The sequence below is a fragment of the Myodes glareolus genome, chromosome 24 (genome assembly GCF_982192425.1).
Source record: "Myodes glareolus chromosome 24, mMyoGla1.1, whole genome shotgun sequence".
In the NCBI taxonomy this organism is placed as follows: Eukaryota; Metazoa; Chordata; class Mammalia; order Rodentia; family Cricetidae; genus Myodes; species Myodes glareolus.
In genome coordinates, this window is record NC_142049.1 from 43,368,443 (window position 1) to 43,390,157 (window position 21,715).

General features: G+C 40.0%; 1 protein-coding gene across 3 annotated transcripts in view; it reads left to right on the top strand.

Moving 5' to 3' along the window:
* Nell1 (neural EGFL like 1) overlaps positions 1 to 21,715 on the top strand; it is an 822,199-nt gene that overhangs the window by 556,095 nt on the left and 244,389 nt on the right. The gene's annotated exons all lie outside the window — the stretch shown is intronic.

A 21,715-nucleotide genomic window follows, 5' to 3' on the forward strand; every position in this document is an offset into this window, starting at 1 on the left:
TTCTTTATCTTGGACCATGAAAAGGTCTCAGAGATGCTGGCTCACTTATCCTAATAACCACATATCCTCAGGTAGGCTAGTTCGATTAAGTTTGCCTGAAGAAGAAGTGATCAACAACCTTCCCCTCTGTAGAAGTAGTTCTTGAGGAAGTAGGGTCTAAATAACTGGAGTAGTGTTGATTGGTAGCCCACCTCTTCTCCCATGATCCAGACAGACACCAATGCCATGGTTTGGGAAACAGAATGAGGATGTATTCTGCTGTACTATGCAATGGTGGCGAAATGAACTAACTCACTCCCCACTTTTGACCCCTTTTCTCAAACACTAGAGGTATGTAGTGGTCAATACTAATTTTAAATATGGCAAGATTTAGAGCCACGTAGAAGACAAGGATTTGGACAATCCTGCAAGGGACTCTTTAGCCTCTGGCATGTCTATGATAAGCTTCTCAATTGGGTAAATTGAGGCAGGAAGACCAATCCTAACTTTCAGACAAGTGAAAAAAAGAAAGTGAACCAAACACAGGCACTCGCCAGTCTCTGCTTCCTGACTGCAGGTGCAATGAGCACCTACCTCAAGCCCTAGCCATTAAGTCTTTGCATCATGATTCACTTGACATGTAGGCCAAAGGCAACCCTTGCCTCTTTAAGTGACTTTAGTCAGAGTTTTCTATCATGGAGACAAAATTCAGGGAATCCTGGGTCTTTATTCAAAGCACAAGCAGTTTAACTGCAGATCATTGTCCAACTGTCAGCAAATATTTAACTCTCAGAGGGTGATTATGATATGTTTGAGCTAAGTTTAGCCCCAGTTCATCTCTTGACACTCAGAAAGACTCCGGACTAGATTCTGGAGGTGACAACCTGTCACCCTTTACTGTCATTCTCCATTTCCATTGTTAGAGTCTTCCATTTGAGTATCTCTAGGAAGCATGGGGTGAAGCTATTCTTCCTTGTGCCCTGTATCTTTACCATAACGACTGGTACACAGAACATAAATAATTGCATTTCTTGAATTAATGAAAGAATGACACTAGCTTAATACTCTTACATATTGAGTAGATAATAATGGTACATTTCTTGTGGCACTGCAGAAAGCACAAAGGACCACATCTTGACTGTTACATAGCATCTAGTAGGTTTCCAAAATTGCCATTTTCATTATTGCTCATTACATGCTATGGAGAATGATGATCTTAAAGAAAACTAGGTTATTATATAAGGTATTGTGTATAGATTAGTATTCCATAACATACTTTTTCCCAGGAGAGCAAACTATCTTCATTAAGTCCCCTGATTCTCTATCTGTTGGAGGAAGAGCCTCTTGTTGGTTCCTGGATGCTCGGCATCTCATACCCAAAATAATCACGAAGAAACTATATTATTTACAACACAGCTTGGCCCATTAGCTCTAGTTTCTTGTTGAATAACATGTATATCCTAATTTAACCCATTTCTAATAATCTGTGTATCACCACCTGGCCTTGACTTACCAGGTAATGTTCTGGCATCTGTCCAACAGGACTACATGGCTTCTCTCTGACTCTGCCTCCTTTCTTCCAGCATTCAGTTTAGTTTTTCCTGCCTATCTAAATTCTGCCCTATCAGGCCAAGTCAGTTTCTTTATTCATTAACCAATAAAAGTAACACATAAGCAGAAGGAACTCCCACACCATTTCCCCTTTTCTCTTTAAACAAAAAGGAAGGCTTTAACTTTAACATAGTAAAATTACATATAACAAACAGGTATTAAGTAAGAATTATAGTTACAGTATTTATATCTACTTTATCTTTTATCATAACTAAGGGAAACTATAACTATAAATTCTCCATTCCATCTAAGACTCCAGAAGGATATATATAATGTTACCTAAGTAAATAGGAAGTACATTATAAACAACTTACAAAACTCTAGAATTTACAGACATCACCCTGCCTGGACACTCACCCAAATTTCTTCTATTTTATTGGGGCATCCATTTCAGCCTATGGGCTCATAGTATCCAGCAGACTTTTCCATGAAGCCGAAAATTTCAAAGACAATTCCACCTAGATTGGCAGTTTGTCAGTCACTTTTTTCCGTGTCCTGCAGAATGTCTAGCAGACTCTTTCACGAATCAGGAACCCCAAAGGATGATCTCACCTTTAAGCAAGTTCAGCAATCATTTCTCTGTGGGTCCTGCATGTCCAGTTTATCAAGCAGTCCAGGCAAGAGTAGTTTCTTGCACAAATGGCTAATGAACTCCATAAGGAGCCTCTTCGATGCCCATCATCCTCTTGATGTAGATTGGTGCTGGAAGGAGCATATGTGTCTCATTGTCATGAAAAGTCCTAAGTTCTTAAAACATTTTAAATGCTGTATTCTGAAGGTCTCTGAAAGATTTGAGGAATACCTAACTGAAATATATCTCTATATATCTAGAAAACCTAACTAATGTAACTAGAAACTTGACTATAATAGATGACTCTCTATTACATTATATTTTTTAACATTTTTAAATGAACTGCACAAACACAATCCCTTAATCAAGAGCAGAAATATACATATAACAAAATTAACCTTATACTTATATCAATTAACTAAGATGCATATCAATGCAAATCTCTACAGCATATCCCTTTTTAAATGTAAAGAAACATAGATAATATTTGGGAATTTGAGCATAGTTCTCTAGACTACTTCCTGCTGATTGGGAACACTGTTAATCAGGGCTTTCATGGTGTATTCTGCATGCTAGTTTTATCTCAGTCACCAGTTTGTTGAAGTAATTTTTTTAGGGGTATTCATGACAACTTTTCAGGGAGTCTTGATACATTAACTCATATTAGTCTGGAAGCAATTCATAGGTTCTCATTCTCTGTGGAAACAAAAGAAGAACCTCTTTTCCAAACCAACATATCCTTAGACCCAAATTCTGAAGTCAAGTTGCCTTTATAATATACATGCTTGTTTAGCTTAGCAGTCTATACAATGAAATATCTCTCTGTACCTAGCTCCTTCACAGTCAAAAAATTCAAAGAAAACACAATAATATAATAACCCAGACTCTCTGTGTATATTCCATCTTACATGGCTTATTTTTACTCTATTACTTTTTAATATTTATTTTATTGTCCTTACTCCTTTAATCTATGACTTTCTGTACTCTGTCTCTTTAAAGACTTTGTTTTGTTTTGTTTAAACCCATTTATTTCTTTTTATAATTCTCTGTATTCCTTTTCTTCTTTCTCCCAAGCCTACCTCATTGATCCAACACTGTGACTCATTTAGAGGTCTTTTATATCTGAATCTGTCCTATTGTGTATCTGTAATTCTTTTTTTAATTTTTATTTATTTATTTATTTATTAAAAATTTCCACCTCCTCCCATCCTTTCATTTCCCTCCCACTCCCCTCACTCCTCCTCCCCCTCGCTCTCCAGTCCTAAGAAAAGTCAGGGTGCCCTGCCCTCTGGACAGTCCAAGGCCCCTCTCCATCCAGGTCTAGGAAGGTGTGCATCCAAACAGACTAGGCTCCCAAAAAGCCAGTACATGCAGTAGAATCAAAATCCGGGGTCATTATCATTGGCTTCTTAGTCCTCCCTCATTGTCAGCCACATTCAGAGAGTCTGATTTGATTGCATGCTCATTCTGTCTCAGTCCAGCTGGCCTTGGTGAGCTCCCATTAGATCAGTCCCACCATCTCCATGGGTGGGCACACCCCTCGCTGTCTTGACTTCCTAGCTAATGTATTTCTTTAATGCTCAGTACTTCTTGAAAACTTAAGCTGTGGCATTACTAGTGTATATACGGCACTTCCTGCTTGCCCCACTCAGTCCAACATGTTGGAGCCACTTGTGCCTCTGAGAGCCACACACACTGCCCCATTTCCAGGCATACAGCCAGTCCATGTTGCCATCAAGCAAGTTGAAGCACTGTGCTCACAAACCCATCCAAATGGTCTCCCAAAAAAGCCCAGAGGCACGCTGGCAGCACAGCCCAGAAAGCCTGTATTTCAAAATGGCACCCTTTTTTTTTTGCTACTGCTGAGTCAGGAAAGCCTCTCTTAAAGGAGCTGCGACATGCTGCCAACAAATAACAAGAAGCTGTTTTAAACTCTGTATTTTTGTGTCTTGAAACTCCATTTCAAGCTCTCTCAGGTTTTTAACTGGATTTTAGTTGGCCACATGGCCATTTTATTTCTTTCTCCTTTTTGCATGTCTGTGTCTGGTGTATATTTGTGGGTATGCATGTTTCTGTACATGAATGGGTACTTGTGTGTATGAACATGCAAGTGTGTGCCTTGGGAACTTCCCAGGTATCCCTTACTTCGAAGTCTTCTCCTTTAACTTGTCTGTCTGTAGTTTACTTTCCTTTCTTCTGTTTCCTACAATGTACCTGATGTGTTCTTCCTGAAACACAATATAATCATGCTACCCGCCTTACTCCAGACTCTCTGTTCAGTGGCTTCCCTTTGTCCTTTAGGGAAAGCCAGCTAAGCAAGCACAACGTGCTCTTGACTGTAGGCATGATTGAAGAATCAGAGTCAGAACCTTGGACAGGGCAGGCTTTTCAAGCCCAGGTGCCCTAAGTAAGGAAAGGAAGCAAATGAGTGAAAGGTTCCAGGCACAGACAAGTGTTGGCAACTAGAAGTACTCACTTATTGCAAAAACACTCGTGTCTAGCTTTTGTGTACAAATCTCACCAAGACTGTTATTTTCTAAAGAATGCCAGAGCCCAGGTGCCTGGTGGGTATGTTCCCTGAGTTCACTTGGTTGTATTCAGTACACCATCTCCTTTGCCTGCATTCATCACATTGTCTCATTTTTGTCTTTATCCGTTATCTGCTTTGCTCTTAGTCCGGAATGTAAAGAATAACATCATGCCCTCTGCCTTTTTCTCTAACTTGATTCTCACCAGCTCTCTATTTTGGCTGATGATCTTGTGAATCAATTATTTATATGCCAGAATTGGCTTCCTCCCTAGTCTGCTTCACATAGGAGGTGTGTTGACTACGGAAAAGGCTGCTTAACCTCTCTGATCTCCAGTTTACTTATTGCTTCAAAAGGTCAAAGCCTACCTTCATGGGACTATGCAAATTTCTCTGCTTTTCTTTTGCTAAATGACTGCCCAGATCTAGCTGTTTAGGACAAATGAGTGTGTGTCATGGTTCTGGAGGTTAAAGGGAGTACTGGGAGTGTCTGGGACACCCAAAATGGCTTCCTGGAAATTCACAGTAATGGCTGCCTGTCAGAATCCTCTGTTCTTTCTCACATGAAAATTTGAGGTATTTGGGTCTTTTCATAATATGGCATGTGTTTTCTAAACTGAAAGACTGAGGCTATAGATTTCTTAAGGCTTAGCCTTGTGACTTAAGACTACTTCTTCCATATACTGTTGATCAGAATAGCACTAGCTGGTACTGGACCAAACCGGTGAACTATAAGCAAGCCTCTGATTAAATGCTTTGTCTTATAATAGTTGCCTTGGTCACGGTGTCTCTTCACAGCAATAGAATAGTGACTAAGACAATGTCATTATGTCATTATCTTTTCTTTGTGGTAATTGCCTCACAGTTTACCTGTGTGTTAAAGCATCGAGAGCTGCATATATACATAATATACCTTAAGTATATACATCTTAAAAGAATAGATTTTACCTGGAAAAAAAGAAGACTTCAAAATACAAACACTGAGATTTTTTTAAAAACTTTAATAACAATTCCATGTTGGTCACATTGTAGAGCTCAAAAATGAAGCTGTTATACAAAATGGGGAAACAAGGACTAAGATGATGGAATTGGATTCTTATAATGTCACAAGAAAAGGAATCAAACATAGACTAAAGGGTCCCTCACCCCCAGAAACTGAGAAAGTCAGATAATGATAGATTGTTGTGAATTTCAAAGAATTTGGAAAATGGCTGTGGGTTGGGGAGACACTGATGATCTTTATGTGAAAAGATTAATTAGAATTATTTGTTTTGTATTCAAGTAGGAACAATATTTTCTAAATGAGTCTATTATCTTCTCACAGTCTGTTAATATTTTCAGTATATCTATGTCCAGTTCTGTCTATAAGTCAAGGATTCCCCAATCGCTGTCCATCTGATGAGTTATTTAAACAACTCAACTTTGTGCAGACACTTTTCTATCCTAAAATGTTGCCACTGGGGCCAATGAGATGGCTCGGTGGGTAAAGGTGCCATAAAGCCTGATGACCTGCGTTTGACTCCAGGGACCCAGTGGCAGAAAAGGAGAACTGACCCCTGCAAGTTGTCCTCTGAAGTGCAGACACACACCTTGGCCCAGGTAACCCCACATGCATCACTGTCCCCCTAACATAAATTAATGTAAATATATATTATATATTTATATAAATAAAATGTATTTATATATAATAATATATATATAATAATATATATATATATATATATATATCATCACCGATCCCAAGGAAATCACTTTGCCTAAATCTGAAGTTATTCCTTTAAATGTGTACAGTGTCTTCTAAGCACAGTTTTCTGCAGGGAAATAAGAGAGGAGATTTGGAAGTTATTGTGAAGAAAACTGCAGCAGCGAAGTAAGAAATAGAGATTTCTGGATACTCTTATGGTAAGAAATACAGAGGAGGTTCAAAAGATATTATATTTAGCTCCTCACGGCTCTCACTAGGGGACATCTCTGGTACTTCATCTGGGTTTGATCTTTCAAAGTCATAAAAGGTTTAGTTTCTTGAACAGGTGTATAGTGTACTCAAAAGCCAACATCATGCCAAGCTTCCAAAAGAGATGTTGCAAAGCCTGGTTTATAAATAACTTGTTTTCTCCAGGCTAAGCAATGCCTGTAGGATTGATCCTTTGCAAGGTATTCGTATTCATGTTCTGACGATATTGTTATTTTTGTCTACAATTTATTCTTGCCTACAGCAAGATCCTGGCCTATAGTGACCTCCACTCGTTCATTCTTTCTCTCCCTTGCTTATTGCTCTGTGTAGATTGTTGAGTAAGACTTCCCCTTTGACCTATAAGTCTTGGAGCTCTGATGTCCCAGCTTTGAGAGGCCATATGCACTCTCTCGAGCCCTTAGCACTGAGCGATTCAGCAGTAATTAGGCCACTAATAGCAGAGTGTGTTAAGTATGGTAATGGAGATATGAGCAGCCAGCTATGAGAACAGAAGACAAAGGAAACCAGGAGAGCCTCTCAAGAACAAACCAAGCCCTACTGATCCTTAAAACTCCAGGAACAAGAAGGATGAAGGAGTAGAAGGGAAAGGGAGGAGCACTGCGGATGAGCACTGAGACTCAGACTGTTGTTGTTTACACGCCAACTAATCGATAAAATTGTATTGGAATTTTGATGAGGATTGCATTGAACTTGTAGATTGCTTTTGGCAGGGTGGTCATTTTTACTATATAGATCCTACCAGCCCATGAGCATGGAAGAGCATTCCATTGTCTCATCCTACACAGAGACACTTATAATAAAGCAGTCAGAGCAAGCCATGGGGACTAAGTCAGTAAGCAGCACCCCTCCATAGCCACTGTATCAGTTCCTGCCTCCAAACTCTTGCCCTGTTTGAGTTCCTATCCTGACTTCCTTCAATTATGGGCGATAATGTAGAGGTATAAGTCAAATCCCTTCATCTCCATGTTGTTTTTGGTTGTGCTGTTCCATTACATGGGTGGTAACCCTAACTAAGATGCAGGTTTGAGGACTGGAATGAGAGGATCAAGTGAGAAAGGGGAAGGAAGAGGGGAACAAGGGAAGAAATATTGGTAGAAACAGCTAAAATTGAACACCATTTGAGGGGTGGTATTAAAACCTAATATAATAGAAGCATCTTAAAATATGTATATGTATGAATGGGATCTAAACAAAGCCACCAAATAATTGGGAGATACAGAGCCCCAACTGGCCATCTTTTTTCACCAAATGAAGCTTCCAGTACTATTGGGTTACATCTGATTGAGTTGTTGGCCAAAGAGACCCCATGGCAACCCCCAAACAACCCAGGCTATTGCCAAGACTGTACGCCCCTCTGCACAAATTGATAGCAAAGTCCCATTGATGAAGACAACACTGCACAACTCATTGAATATGGAGAAGTTGATTTGGTGCCTACATAGAGCCTCATCTCCAAGTTCTAGAGTCTTTGGTACAGGAACATACTCTGCATACCATCAAAAGAGAAATGCAAACAGCAAGGCAGCCATATTCCCTTTGTTCTACAATGGTGTCAGGCCCGCAAGCTTGGCTATTACAGTGCTGGCACAAAGCTTGTGGAAATAACCAAGCAATGTCTGATTTTGAGTTAAGGCCTACTCCACAAGATGGAACCCATACCTGCCAGTGATTGGGTGAAGAACCTAGGACTAGATAACCCAGGGACCTAGGGTAAAAACCAAGTAGTACTTTTCTTTAAAACCAAGTAGTACTTTTCTTTAAAAGAAAGAGGGGGAATCTGGCTGGATCACGTGCTCGCTCAGTCCCAGACAACTGGCCTTGGTGAACTCTCATTAGATCAGTCCCCTCTGAATGAGGCCAGATTCTCTGAATGTGGCTGGCCCGGAGTCTTTCTGAAAAGCTATTGACAATGACACTGGGACTTGTTTCCTCTGCATATACTGGATTTTTGGGATCCAGTCTGTTTGGATGCTCACCTTCCTGGACCTGGAGGGAGGGGGGAGGAGCTTGAACTACCCACAGGGTGGGAGACCCTGACTGCTCTTGGGGATGGAGAGGGAGGAGGGGAGGGAGTGGGGAGAGTAGGAGGGTGTTGGGAGGAGGGGCGGAAATAGAGACTTTTGTATTTTAATAAACTTTGAGAAAAAAATAAAATAAAATAAAAAAGGGGAAAGAAAAAGAAAGAAAGAGGGGGGCAATAAAATGACTTCTAATGACATTCTACTATACTCATGGATCAGTGCTTTCCTTGGCCATCATGAGAGATGATGGTGTTCCTCCTGGGACAGATGAGAACAAATATGGAGACCCACAACTAGACATAATGCAAAGAATGAGAGACTCAGACACAAATGGGATGTCTCAATCAAATTCCTCCATTAAGAGTCTGGGAACCCTGGGAAAGAGGAGGCAGAATGAGTGTCAGAGTCAGAGGGGATGGAGGACACCAAGAAAACAAGGTCCTCTAAATAAACATGAACATAGCTCGTATGAACTCATAGAAATGGAGGCAGCATGCACGCGGCCTCAACCAGCCTGCCCCAGATGGGGTTTTAGAGCTGACAGCAAAGTGGGCACACAGCCCACCCATGATCCATAATCCATCACCAATTGATAACCACATGCAGGTGAAAATTCAGTTTTCCCAGCAAGGCTCACTGGGGAAACAAACTACTCCTAGAGGTATTGGCGTGCCCAGCAGGAGATGGTCACCAGAAAGTGGGCTCAGACACTTCTTCAGATGTTCCTTGTCTCATGATGTCATGTCAGGACTTTTTGTTTTTTTTAAATCTGTTATATATCTACCTACCTACCTATCTATCATCTAAAAATGATCATTTTAAATCTTTTCTCTTTAATCCTACATCTTTGCATATATAACTTGACTTCCAGTTTAGAGTTTTTCTGGGAGTCCTGAGTGTTGAATGTGCGGACCTCTGCATATATATCTGTTTCAGATTTCTTTCCTTGGGCTCTCTCTGCTTGTTTGGCCCTATTCTGATGTATTAGTTCTGTTTTGTCTTATTTTATTATATTATTATTTCTTATAGCCTGCTTTCTAATGAGTGATAGAAAGGGGCAGATCTGTGTGGGAGGGGAGATGTGGAGCTACTGGGGATTGCAGAGGATGGGGCAATAGTAGTCAGGTTATAAAAATACTAAAATTATAAAAAGCAACTGCAGTGATAGTTCACTTGTATTTTAATAAATAAAGCTTTTCTGAAGTTCAGTGAGTAAAGCAGCCACACTGGTCAGCCTTACAGACCAGGCAGTGGTGACACACACCTTTAATCCCAGTAGCCATACTACTTTGCATAGAAATTGGGCAGCAGTGGTGCACGCCTTTAATACCAGCCCTAGAGAGGAATATAAAACAGGAGAAGACAGTTCTCAGACAGTCTCATTCTGAGATTCCTGGAGGTGGGATCACCATTTCAGACTGAAGTAGAGATAAGAGTCACTGGCTTGCTGTTTTGCCTTTCTGACCTTCAGGTTGAACACCAATATCTGTCTCTGGGTTTTTATTTATTGTGCTACAAGTAACATTTATTACATAATTAAAACGAAACACAATAAAACACCAAAGTATTACAAAAATTAAGCCATTATATTTTCTCTAACATTTCATATTTTATGCAGTATAATTATTGTTGAATTCATTCTATCAATGTCTATTCATAAGGCAAGATTTTTCAGGACACAAGGTGAACCTCTGACCTTTTTGTCCCTGGATGAACTCTTTACATGAATGAGTTAATCTCACCAGGTAGTTCAAAGCAGTAGGTTCTAATTCTTTGTAAATGAAAAGACTCATTGTTTTAAGTGCCTTCTCAACACTCTTGCCCCTTCTTTCTGTTCTTTTCCATACATCTTCCTTAATATCATTTTCTCTGTGAGCAGGTTTCATGATTTTGCTCTTTCTAGTGTCTTTTGTTTCTGTCTTTCCTCCGAGGCTTCCCTAAGAATGAACTTACCCCGGCTCCCCTTCCTTAGTGTTTTCTTATATGGTGTGTTACCTGCTCTGCTACTAAACTGCCAGCCCTTCTTCTAGAAATGTCCTTGAAGTTTTTGTGCAATTCTTCCAATGTCCCTCCTTAGCCACCAGTTTTGCTCTGCTGTCCTTGGCAGGAGTCATGTGACTTCTTTGGAGAACAAGGGCTGACAATAACATGAATGGCTCTTCTTGTGGCAAGACCCTGGAGACTCTGACCCACTTGGCAAAGACCTATGGACAGTTTTGCAGAATTCTTTGCACGATCCCGGGAGCATATGTGTTACCGGCTCTTCTTGTTTGCACTATGCTAGCCATGCTGCTGGCCTGAATAAGTCAGAGTGGGTCATAAAGTTTAATATTACGAATTTCTGTAACTGTTCTGGAAAGGATGATTTTAACCACAAGAGGCTTTGAGAAATGCTAATAAATGGATGATATCAGGATTTAATGGGAACAGTGTAGAGACAGAAAATGAAGTAGAATCAAGAAACTCACAGTTCCTTAATTTTTGATAACTGTGCCAATGCTGTAAGAAGTTAAGGGAGAGGGACACAAGGACACAATTTCTTTAAGGTGCCTGTAGGACTCGGCTCTGATAAGCTTGGTAGGAACAGACCATTCAAAGGAAGTTCTTAATTTCACATGTCCATCCTAGGCCATTGAACCCATCTGGAGCAGGCTCTTAGCACATCCCCATCTCCTGGAGATTTCCCTGAGAATTGACTGATTGACTAGGGAATATCTCAGGGTCTGTGATAGATGTGATTTCCATTTTTCTGTCGCATTAGAAGGATATGCATCTTCTGGACATAGCACCATTAGAGGGGCCAAAGCATCCCTCAGGCATATTAGGTTCTAGGAAATAAACAGTTTCTAATAATGACTCTGTCACTGGTCCACCCCATCCTTCTCTCCTCCATTCCCAGCAAGGCATCTTTTGCCCAAAGCATCATCAAATTGCATGCTCTTGTAGAAAGCTATAGTGTATCTGTTTGGAGCACTCCAGATGTGGATAACTGAAGATATTGGCATTACTTGACTCTCTCTCTCTCTCTCTCTCTCTCTCTCTCTCTCTCTCTCTCTCTCTCTCTCTGTGTGTGTGTGTGTGTGTGTGATTTTATTCAGATTGACAGATGCACTTTATAGTCCCCAGTGGAATTTCAGCAGGAAAGAGCTTAAAATGCAGACTCTCCCAGGATTCCTGCTGAGCGGGGAACAGTCTATTGGAAGTCATCTATTTAAACAGAAATAAATATGCCTTGGGATGCCAGGGGACTATTTTCAGCTTTATTAAGCTATTTTCAGCTTTATTAAGAAATCTGTGTTTAATTTTTTCCAGCCCTCTTCATTGTGCTTTTCTCTGTGTATGGACAAATTGGAATCCTTAATGAGAAAGCAGCCATGGCCATGGTGTTCTGGAATTTGCAGAGAAGTGATGCTTTTGGAAGGGAGTGAGGAACCTCCAGGGCTCCCAAAGTGCACAGTCAGCAACTTTTATTTAACCTTAACCAGCTTGTTACAGGAAGACAGCATTCTTGCTTAAGCATTGCTTATCCCAGAAATCTGGAAAATTTTAGATATTCTTTTACTCTTTCTAAAACAAAACAAAAACCTATAATGGTTATATTATATAGTAACCTATATTAAACTGGACAGTGCTGAGCTCGGGATCAAACAGTGGCATGTGTATGTGTATAGCATCAGAGGATACAAACATGGCTTCCTTAATCAGGGCCCTTCCTGAACCTTAAGAGCCATGGATAGCATGTGGGCTAATTAGCATAACTATGCCTTTCATGGGCAAATGCTATGATTTGCATAATCTCCTTATGATGTTTTAGCTCATGTGCTTTTAGACATGCTGCAATCTGAGTTCACGTGTGCTTCAGTCCTGTTGTGTGTGGAAGACACTATTTTCTCGTGTCCATCCATTATCTCAATCTCTTATAAACTTCCTGCCTCCTCTTATTTGCATAGATCTCTGAACCCTGAGGGAAGTGGGAGGAGGTTTATAAAGGGTTTTATTTATTAATATTTTTATTCAAGACAGAGTTTCTCTATAGCTTCAGAGTCTGTACTGAAACTAGCTTTTGTAGACCAGGCTGGCGTTGTATTCACAGAGATCCACCTGCCTCTCTGCCTCCCAAGTGCGTCACTACTGCCTGGCTCATAAAGGGTTTTATTTATTTATTTATTTGTTTATTTATTTATTTATGACAGAGATGGGGAGGGAGGAAAGGATGAGAGAGACAAAATGAAGTTCAAAAGACAGGGAATTGGGGAAGATCTCGAAGGAGCTGAAGGAGGAAATAGAATATATATTGTATAAAAACTTAAGTTAAAACTTAGAAACAATAAAAAGCCTTTCTTTACTAAGAAACAAGTATGTTGACCTTCTGCCTTTCAGCAACGTTAATGTGGTACTGTAGAGATATAAGAAAATAAATCCAAAAAGCGATACTAGGATGTTATTTCTCATGATCAGGGGCTGGCCCACTGAGCTGGTTCTTATCCTCTATGCCGTTGGCATCAACAACGTCCTGCTTTATGCAGACAAGGGCTCATCAGTGGTTGGTATCCACTCAATACTGGCTTCACTCCCATGGCTAGGAAGGTAATTAGAGTGGTTGTGTAGTGTCTCACCTTATGTCCCAGTCCCAGTGAGACTAGACAGGCTTTCTTCTTGCATGGTGGATGCATTCCAAGTAGGAATGGTCCAAAAAATTAAGCCTTGAAGTTCATGTGCTTTTGAAGATCTGCTCACATTGAATTGGAAGCCATCGTTCCCACAGCAGGTCATTCAGATATGTTGAAAGTGAAGCTTGAAAGAGACTCTGCCTGGGACGTCCAACTCCTGGGCTATGTGCCCAGGACGACCTTGAACAAGGCTCAAACTAAATCCATAAATTTACTTAGAAGATTATGGGATCTTTAGGAGACCATTTTTACATTTTTTTTTTGAAATTTTCATGTAATTACATCATGTTCTCCCTTCCCTTTCCTCTCTCCAACCTCTTTGGTCTCTCTCTTAAATTCATGGTCTCTTTTTTAAAAATTGTTTCATACACACAGAGAAACTTTGTAAACAAAGTTTGTAAACAAAGCGTTTCCCGAAAGGTAAAGCCCATGAAGAGTCATTATGAAACAAATCGTCTCTGTCTGTGGCATTGTTATGTAAGAGAGGACTTGCGGTTCAGGGCATGTCAGGATTGATTACTCAGTACCAGAGAATAAGCCATGGCGATCGGCATTATTTGTGTACTAATGCATCACTGATCTGGTCCCTGCTGGGAGCGAAGTACTGTGTTGGGTGCTAGGAAAAAGACACCCCTCGTAAGATGTGGGCCTTTTCTTCAAGGTGCTTAGAGACTAGAAGAAACTATTACACTACTAGATGCTAGCAAAAAAAAAAAAAAACATTTAGGAGTGTGTGTGTATGGAACATATATATCTTATGACATCTTAGCAGTTGCTGTTATTGGAAGGCTAGATGAATTTCAGAAAGGTGTTCCTCTTAGGAGACATAGTCCCTTCTTTTGTTTACCATAGTTTTCTGTATTGTAGAAGAAATTGAAGCATTTATTCCTCGAGCATGTTTGAAAGGAGTCAAGAAAAGCCAGTTTTTCTTAAAGGTGAACTAACATCAAGTGTTGGGAGAATTTCATCTACTACTACTACTTGCTGCTTCATTTCCCCTCTGCCTGCTACAAGGCATGAGGCACTACTGCTTTCTTGTTTATTGAAACATTTTAGGATCCAGTGCCATGAATAGGAACAAACAAGCAAAGAAGACAAAAGTCAAACAAAAATAAAAGAATTAATCACTCATTTGAACAGCTCTGGTCTACTTGGCTGTACATGCTGCTCTCTGAACATTGTAGCGTTTGGCATATGGCGGAGCCTGTCACGCCGTCTTTGTGTTGCTATACTAAAATACCCTATACTGGGTAATTTTTCAAGAACAGAAATGCATTGCCTATAGTTTTGGTGGCTATAAAGTCCAAGGTCATCCCATTGGAAAGTCTGTGCATCTGTGGTATTGTCATCACAGAGGGCACAGTTAATTTACCCTCACAAGACAGACATTTTCAGAACTCTCCTGACTTGGTTGACTCCCAATGGCTATGCTTGTTAATACCATGACATTGAAGATTAATTTTCAGCGTTAATTTTGGACGTGATACTGTCATTCAAATCACAGCAAAAGGTCCTTTGGTGTTAATTTACAAGGTAGAAGCTGTGGTATGCTTTTGTTTCATATTCTTATAAGTCTAGATCAAACAAGCCCTCCCCAGACTACCCTGGTAGTTAGTACATACACTTTCCCACAGTCGATTTTAAGTGATTTCTCTATATTATTCCCATTGACTTTGTAGAAGTTTATGAATGGTCTGTAACCCTCTTCACCTTCAACATGGAAAAGGTTCAGTGACCTGCTCAGAACGCAGAGCTAGGGCTTGACCCATGGTCCTTTGGACTCTGCAATTGATTCCCTTTCCACCCTGTGACTCCGAGCTGGCCCTGTGTGAACATCTTGTAGTGGCTTTCAGCAGTCAAGATTAGATGTGAAATCTTGTCATAGATCAGAACCAACCAGTTATATGAGCCTGGATCTTGTAGGCTTTAAAAAGTCTTCTCTTTAAGCACACAAGTCTTACACATTCATGCTAATTTAGGATCCACGTTTTCTTCTTAGCTTCCGTTGCATATTCTGCACCCCCACTCTCCCCTGTCTACCCTGCTTAGGTATTGAAGTAGCATGCATTTTCTTCTAATATTCTATTTCGTCTGCTTAATTCTTTTATTTTTTAATTTACTCTGTTGGGTGAAGTTCATGCAGACTACTGTATTTATATAATTTTCACTCTTCTTCCTGTTTTCAACTTTAAAGGATTTGCCCCCCACACCCTTTAATTTCATGACTGCTGTATATTTAGGACTGACCATTGAGATCAGGGACCGGATGTCTGGGCAAAGCTCAGTCTTCCTCTCTCAGCAGCCACTATTTGCCTGTAGTTCCTTATCAAGTGTGAATTCCACTAGCCACATTATTTTAAACCCTCTGTGTCTTCTCTTGTAGAGTGTGAACTGCAGTGGGGCTAGCAATCTTTCTTTGTTTGAAGAGGGATCCTGTGTCTAAAATTTCCTAGAAATTAAGAGGTTCCCAATAAACACAGGTAGGCATTGAGACATGATAGACATATTTAATTTTCCCCTTTTATTGAAAATAACTTCTTTTTTCACATAATATATCCTGATTATAGCTTTCGCTCCCTCTACTCCTCCCAGTTTTTCCCCACATCCCCTCCCATCTGGATCCACCCCCTCTTGTCTCATTAGAAAACAAACAAGCGTCTAAGGGATAATAATCTAATCTGATGACTAAAACAGGAATCACATTGGAATAGTACCATACAAACAGAAGGAGTATAGCCCAAGGAAAGGCACATGAAACAGACATAGACAGGAAGATCCACTCATTCTCACACGCAGGGATTCTATATGAACACTGAGCTGGGCTTTATGTATGATATATACATAAAAAACTGTAACATGAAGGGGCCTACTTGTTGAGGTTTCTGTCCTATCCGGTTCCCACAGCTGTTTAGACCCAAAGAAAATCACACAGAGGTCTCCATAAGTTACAAGCTGATTGGCCCATTAGTTCAGGCTTTTTATTAGCTCTTAAGACTTATATTAACCCATTATTCTGATCTATTTTAGCCATATGGTTTGGTACCTTTTGTAGCTGGCAGGTCACATCCTGCTTCCTCAGTGATTTGCGTAGGACTGGGAGGAATCAGCTTCCTCCTTCCCAGAATTCTCCTGTTCTCATTGCATAACCTCTACTTACTGTCTGGTTTTTCCGCCTATACTTCCTGCCTGGCCAATCAGTGTTTATTTAAAACATGATTGACAGATTACAGACAATTGTCTCACACCAAAGAACCTGAAGGGTAAAAGGAGAAAATGTAAATATAAATAAAAGATAAGATACATTTTAAAAAGCCTTCATATGACATTATGAGACAAAGAATCTTGTTGAGCTTGTTTTTTTTGCTGGTCATCTACTGCTAAGCATGCAGCCTACCCTGAAGAGTAATTGATTTCTCCAATGGGATTCTGCCATAATGATAATGAGCTAGACCTCAGAACTGTAAGTGAGCCACCCCAACTGCGCGTGCTCCTTTATGAGAGTTGCCATGGTTGTGATGTCGCTTCACAGAAGGACTACTGATTTTGTGAGGGATTTTTTTGTGAGCAAATTTTGTTTCCAGCTACTTTGCTTTTGCTGAAAGTGTTTATCAGTTGTTGGAGTTTCCCAGTGGAATGTCTCTCTCTCTCTCTCTCTCTCTCTCTCTCTCTCTCTCTCTCTCTCACACACACACACACACACACACACACACACACACGCATGCACACACACACATGCCATCTGCAATAGAGATACTCTGACTTCTTTCTTTCCAATTTATCATCTTCAATTGCTTTGTTGCTCTAACACCTCAAATACTGTATTGAAAGGTATGGAGAGAGTAGTTAACCTTGTCCTTTCCCTGATTTTAGTGTAATGGAATTGTTTTGAGCTTGTCTCTTGCTGGCTTTGGGTTTGCTGTAAACTCCCTTTATTATGTTTAGATATACACCTTGGAATCTTTCTCCTGTCCCATTTATCATAAAGGGATGGTGAATTTTGTCCAAGGAGTTTTCGGTATCTAATAAGATGATTGTGTTTTTTTTTCTTTTTCATTCAGTTTGTTTATTTAGTGGATTACATTTATTGATTTACAGATGTTGAACCATTTCTGCATCTCTGGGATGAAGCCTACTTGATCAAAGTGGATGATCTTTTTGTTGTGTTCTTGAGTTTGATTTGCAAGTATTTTATTCATAATTTATACAGCTATGTTAATAAGAAAAATTGGTCTGTAATTCTTTTTTTGTTGAGTCTTTATGTGGCTTAGATATCAGGGTAAATGGTCTCATAAAATGAATTTGGCAATATTTCTCCTGTTTCTATTTTGTCGAATAATTTGAGGAGTATTGGCATTAATTCTTCTTTGAAAGTCTAGTAGGATTCTGTGCTATAACCATTCTGGGCTTTTCGTTTTGGTTGGGAAAATTTTAATTAGTGCTTTTATTTCACTAGAGGGTCATCGGCCCCTTTATATTGCTTGTTTGATCTTGATTAAACTTTGATAAGTGTATTGAGAAAATATTCCATCTCTTTTAGATTTTCCAATTCAAAACATTTCCCAATGTTTTGAAAGTATGTCCTTGTGATTTTCCAATTTCCTCAGTCTCCATCATCATGACTCCATTTTCATTTCTAACTTTGTTAAGCTGGATATTCTTTCTCTGCCTTTTAGCTAGCTAAGTTGGCTAAGGTTTTGTCAATTGTATTGATTTTTCTCTACAAACCAATTTTTTTTTTCATGAAACATTTTTGTTTCTTTGAGTCTTGGTCTTGGTGTTGTTTTGTTGCTGTTGTTGTTTCTTTTTTATTGATTTCAGTTCTGAGTTTGATTATTGCTTGCTGTTTTCTCCTAATTGGTGTGATTTTTTGTTGTTGTTGTTCTAGACCTTTCAGGTGTGTCAAGTTACTAGCAGGAAATCTCCCTTTTGTTTTTTTATGTGGGCACTTAGTGCTAAGAACTTGCCTTTCAGAACTGCCTTCACGGCATTCCATCAACTTGGGTGTGCTGTATATTCATTACCTTTTTATTATAGAAAATCTTCTTGTTTTTCTATTTTTTGTTCAGTAGTATTTGAGTTTCCATGATTTTGTAAACTTTCTGTTGTTGGTATTCTTCTTTAATCCATAATGCTCAGATAGGATTCAGCGTGTTATTTCAATTTTCTTATGTTTGTTGAGACTGTTTTTGCATCTGAGTATGTGCTCAGTTTTGGAGAAAGTTCCATGAGATTTTGAGAAGGTATATTCTTTTTCATTGGGTGAAATGTCCTATAACTACCTGTTAGGTCCACATAGTTTATGACATCAGTTAGCTCCAGCATTTCTCTGTTTAGTTTGTGTCTGGATGACCTCCCTCGTGGTGAGAATAGGGTGTAGAGATCTCCCACTCTCAGTGTATGAGAGTCAATGGTATTTATGCTGGAGTGGTTTCTTGTAGGAACTTCTGTGCCCTTGTGTTTGGTGCATAGATGTTAAAGCTATTACAAACATGTCTTTTTTAAAAAAAAAAATGTAATGTCCTCTTGGTGGGCTTTTTCTTTGATAGGTATGTAGTGTCCTTATGTATTTGTTCTGATTTGTTTGGCTTTGAAGTCTGTTTTGTCAGATATTAAAATGACTACCCCAGCTTGCTTCATAGGTCCATTTACTTAGAATATCTTTTTTTGACCCTTTACTCTGAGGTAATGTCTATCCTTAATGTTGAGGTATGTTTCTTGTATGCGGCCAAAGGATGGACCGTTTTCACATGCATTCTGTTAGTCTGTGTCTTTTTATTGGGAAATTGAATCCATTGTTATTGAGAGATATCAATAACTAATCATTGTAAATTCCTGTTATTTTGTTGTTCTCTCTCTCTCTCTCTCTCTCTCTCTCTCTCTGTGTGTGTGTGTGTGTGTGTGAGAGAGAGAGAGAGAGAGAGAGAGAGAGTGTTCTTCCCTTTTTTGTTTTTGCTCATGTGATATTATTTATTTCCTGTGTTTCCATGGGTGTATTTAGCCTTGTTGGGTTGGAGTGTTCCTTCTCTCACCTTCTGTAGGCAGGGCTGCATTTGTAGACAGATATTATTTAAATTTAGCTTTATCTTATTAAAAATGTCTTATATTCTCCATCTATGGTGATTGAAAGTTTTGCAGTGTATAGTACTCTGGGCTGGTATCTATGGTCTCTTAGAGTCTGCAGCTCATTGTCCAAAACCTTCTGGCTCTTAGAGTCTCCATTGAGAAGTCAGGTGGTAGGTCTGCCTTTATATTTTTGTTGGTCTTTTTCCATTGTAGCTTTTAATATTATTTCTTTGTTTTGTTCATTTATGGTTGAATATTATGTACTGCTTGGTAGACATTTCCTCCTTTAGATAAGAGCCATTTTTATGATTTTGTTGAAAATAGTTTTTGTGCATTTGATCTGGATTTCTGCCATGTCTTCTATTCCTTTTATTCTTAGATTTTGCCTTTTCATTAATAGTGTGTCAGATTTCTTGGTTGTTTTCTGGTATGATTTTTTTATTTAATACTTTTTTGGACAAAACTGTCCGTTTATTTTATTGTTTCTTCCGTGGCTCAGAATTTTTCTCCTATCTCTTGTATTCTGTTGCTGAGGCTTGCCTCGGAGGTTGCAGCTCAAGTTCTTCAAATTTGCATTTCTAGTTTCTCTCCGTTTGGGTTTCTTTATTCTATTTCTACTTTCAGGACTTGAAGCGTTTTGTTCATTTCCTTCCACTGTTTGTATTTTCATAATTTTTGAAAAGAATTTATTATTTCCTTTAAGAAGTACTGTCATAGTCATAGAGGCTCTTGGAGGGTCTTTGTCTTGTGTTTCAGCTATACTCAGGGCCTGCTGTGGCAGAGGTGCTGGGCTCCAGTGAAGACATATTGTCCTGGCTGTTACTGTGTCTTTATGCTGGTGTCCAGGCATCTGGGTATGGGATGATTGTAATTCTAGGTGCTGATATCCGATCTTGTGTTTAGGGAGTAGGTTTTTTTGTTTCTTTTTCTATTATCCTCTCTGTTTCTTAGGAGAGTATGATGGCTGTGTGTTGCTTGGTAGGGAATTTTTCTGATATCCTGGTGAATGTGTCCCACGGGGGTTCTAGGTAAAGTGCTTTTCTGGGTATTGAGAGATGGCACTTAAGGATGGGGATAAGCTAGGAGGGAAACAGCTGGGGGCGTCTATAGGTGGAGGAAGGCATAGTGTTCACCATGATCTACTTAATCTTCTGGGCACAGAGAGTGAGGAGAGGCCACTACAGGTAGTCCTGCTACAGAGCTGGGGATGAGACTGGGGGATTGAATATGGAAGAGAAGAGTGAGGGTGATGATCTGAAGCTCACCTACCTATCTGCTTTGCTGGCCTACTTGCTTCTCTGGAGTCCTGGCTGGTGCTCTCCCAGGGACTGCCTGTTGGAGCCAGAGGCTGTGATACCAGGATGAATGGGGAGACGATCTCGGTGGTCCACTGCAGATGGTGGCAGAGAGGAGTGGGAGGTGGCAGCAGAGGATCCACTGCAGAGATGGGGTGAAACTGGGTGACCGAATTTTGAAGAGACTAGGGTGAAGTGAAGATCGGCAGCTAAGCTACCTGCTCCCCTGGCCAGAGCGGCCTGGGGTTCCCAGGGAAAGTCTGCTGGATTTGGAGACTAGGGATGAAGCTGTGAGTGGGGAGGAAGTAAGTTTGGAGAGGAAGACCTGTGTGATACCTGAGAGATGGGGCAGGCAGGGAGGGGAAGCCTTGGCTGCTGCTCTTCCTCACAGCTGGAGGAGTGGATTCAGAGGCAAGAAGGGAGCACTGAAAATCAGAAGTTTGCCTACCTCTTTCTCAGGTTAGACTTTTTTTTTTTTAAGGGAGGAGGGAAAGGTCATGAGCAACATTTCCAGGTACAGAATATGGTGTATCAGGACAGGAAGACGTTGGCAGTTTGTGGTGATCTTATACGTCTTTCGCTTGTGTGGAGAATTATGAGGGAGGAAGTAGGGACGGTAGTGGGATGCACCATGGGAAGGGTTTCTATGTCGTGCAGCATCTTAAATGATGACCAGAAGCAAACTTTATCCACAAGACTTACTGGAGAACAAAGATTCTAGTGCCACAACGGTTTTCAGAGGGAACCCTTGAAGCCTGTTATAGTGATACTTATAGCCGTATGCTTAAATATATAGGTCAGATTTTCTTGTGGAGTGATAAGAGGCATCAAAGGAATACAGCAAGGCATTGTTTGTTTGTTCTTCCCGAGCTCAGGGAGAACACTGTGCAGATGCAGATGTGCTCATCCTCATTTATGGTAACTGGATTGTAAATTTAATTTAGTAGTGAAAATCTGCTATTCAGAGGACTGTTGCACTGTAAAAGGCCAGAGAAGCACATAG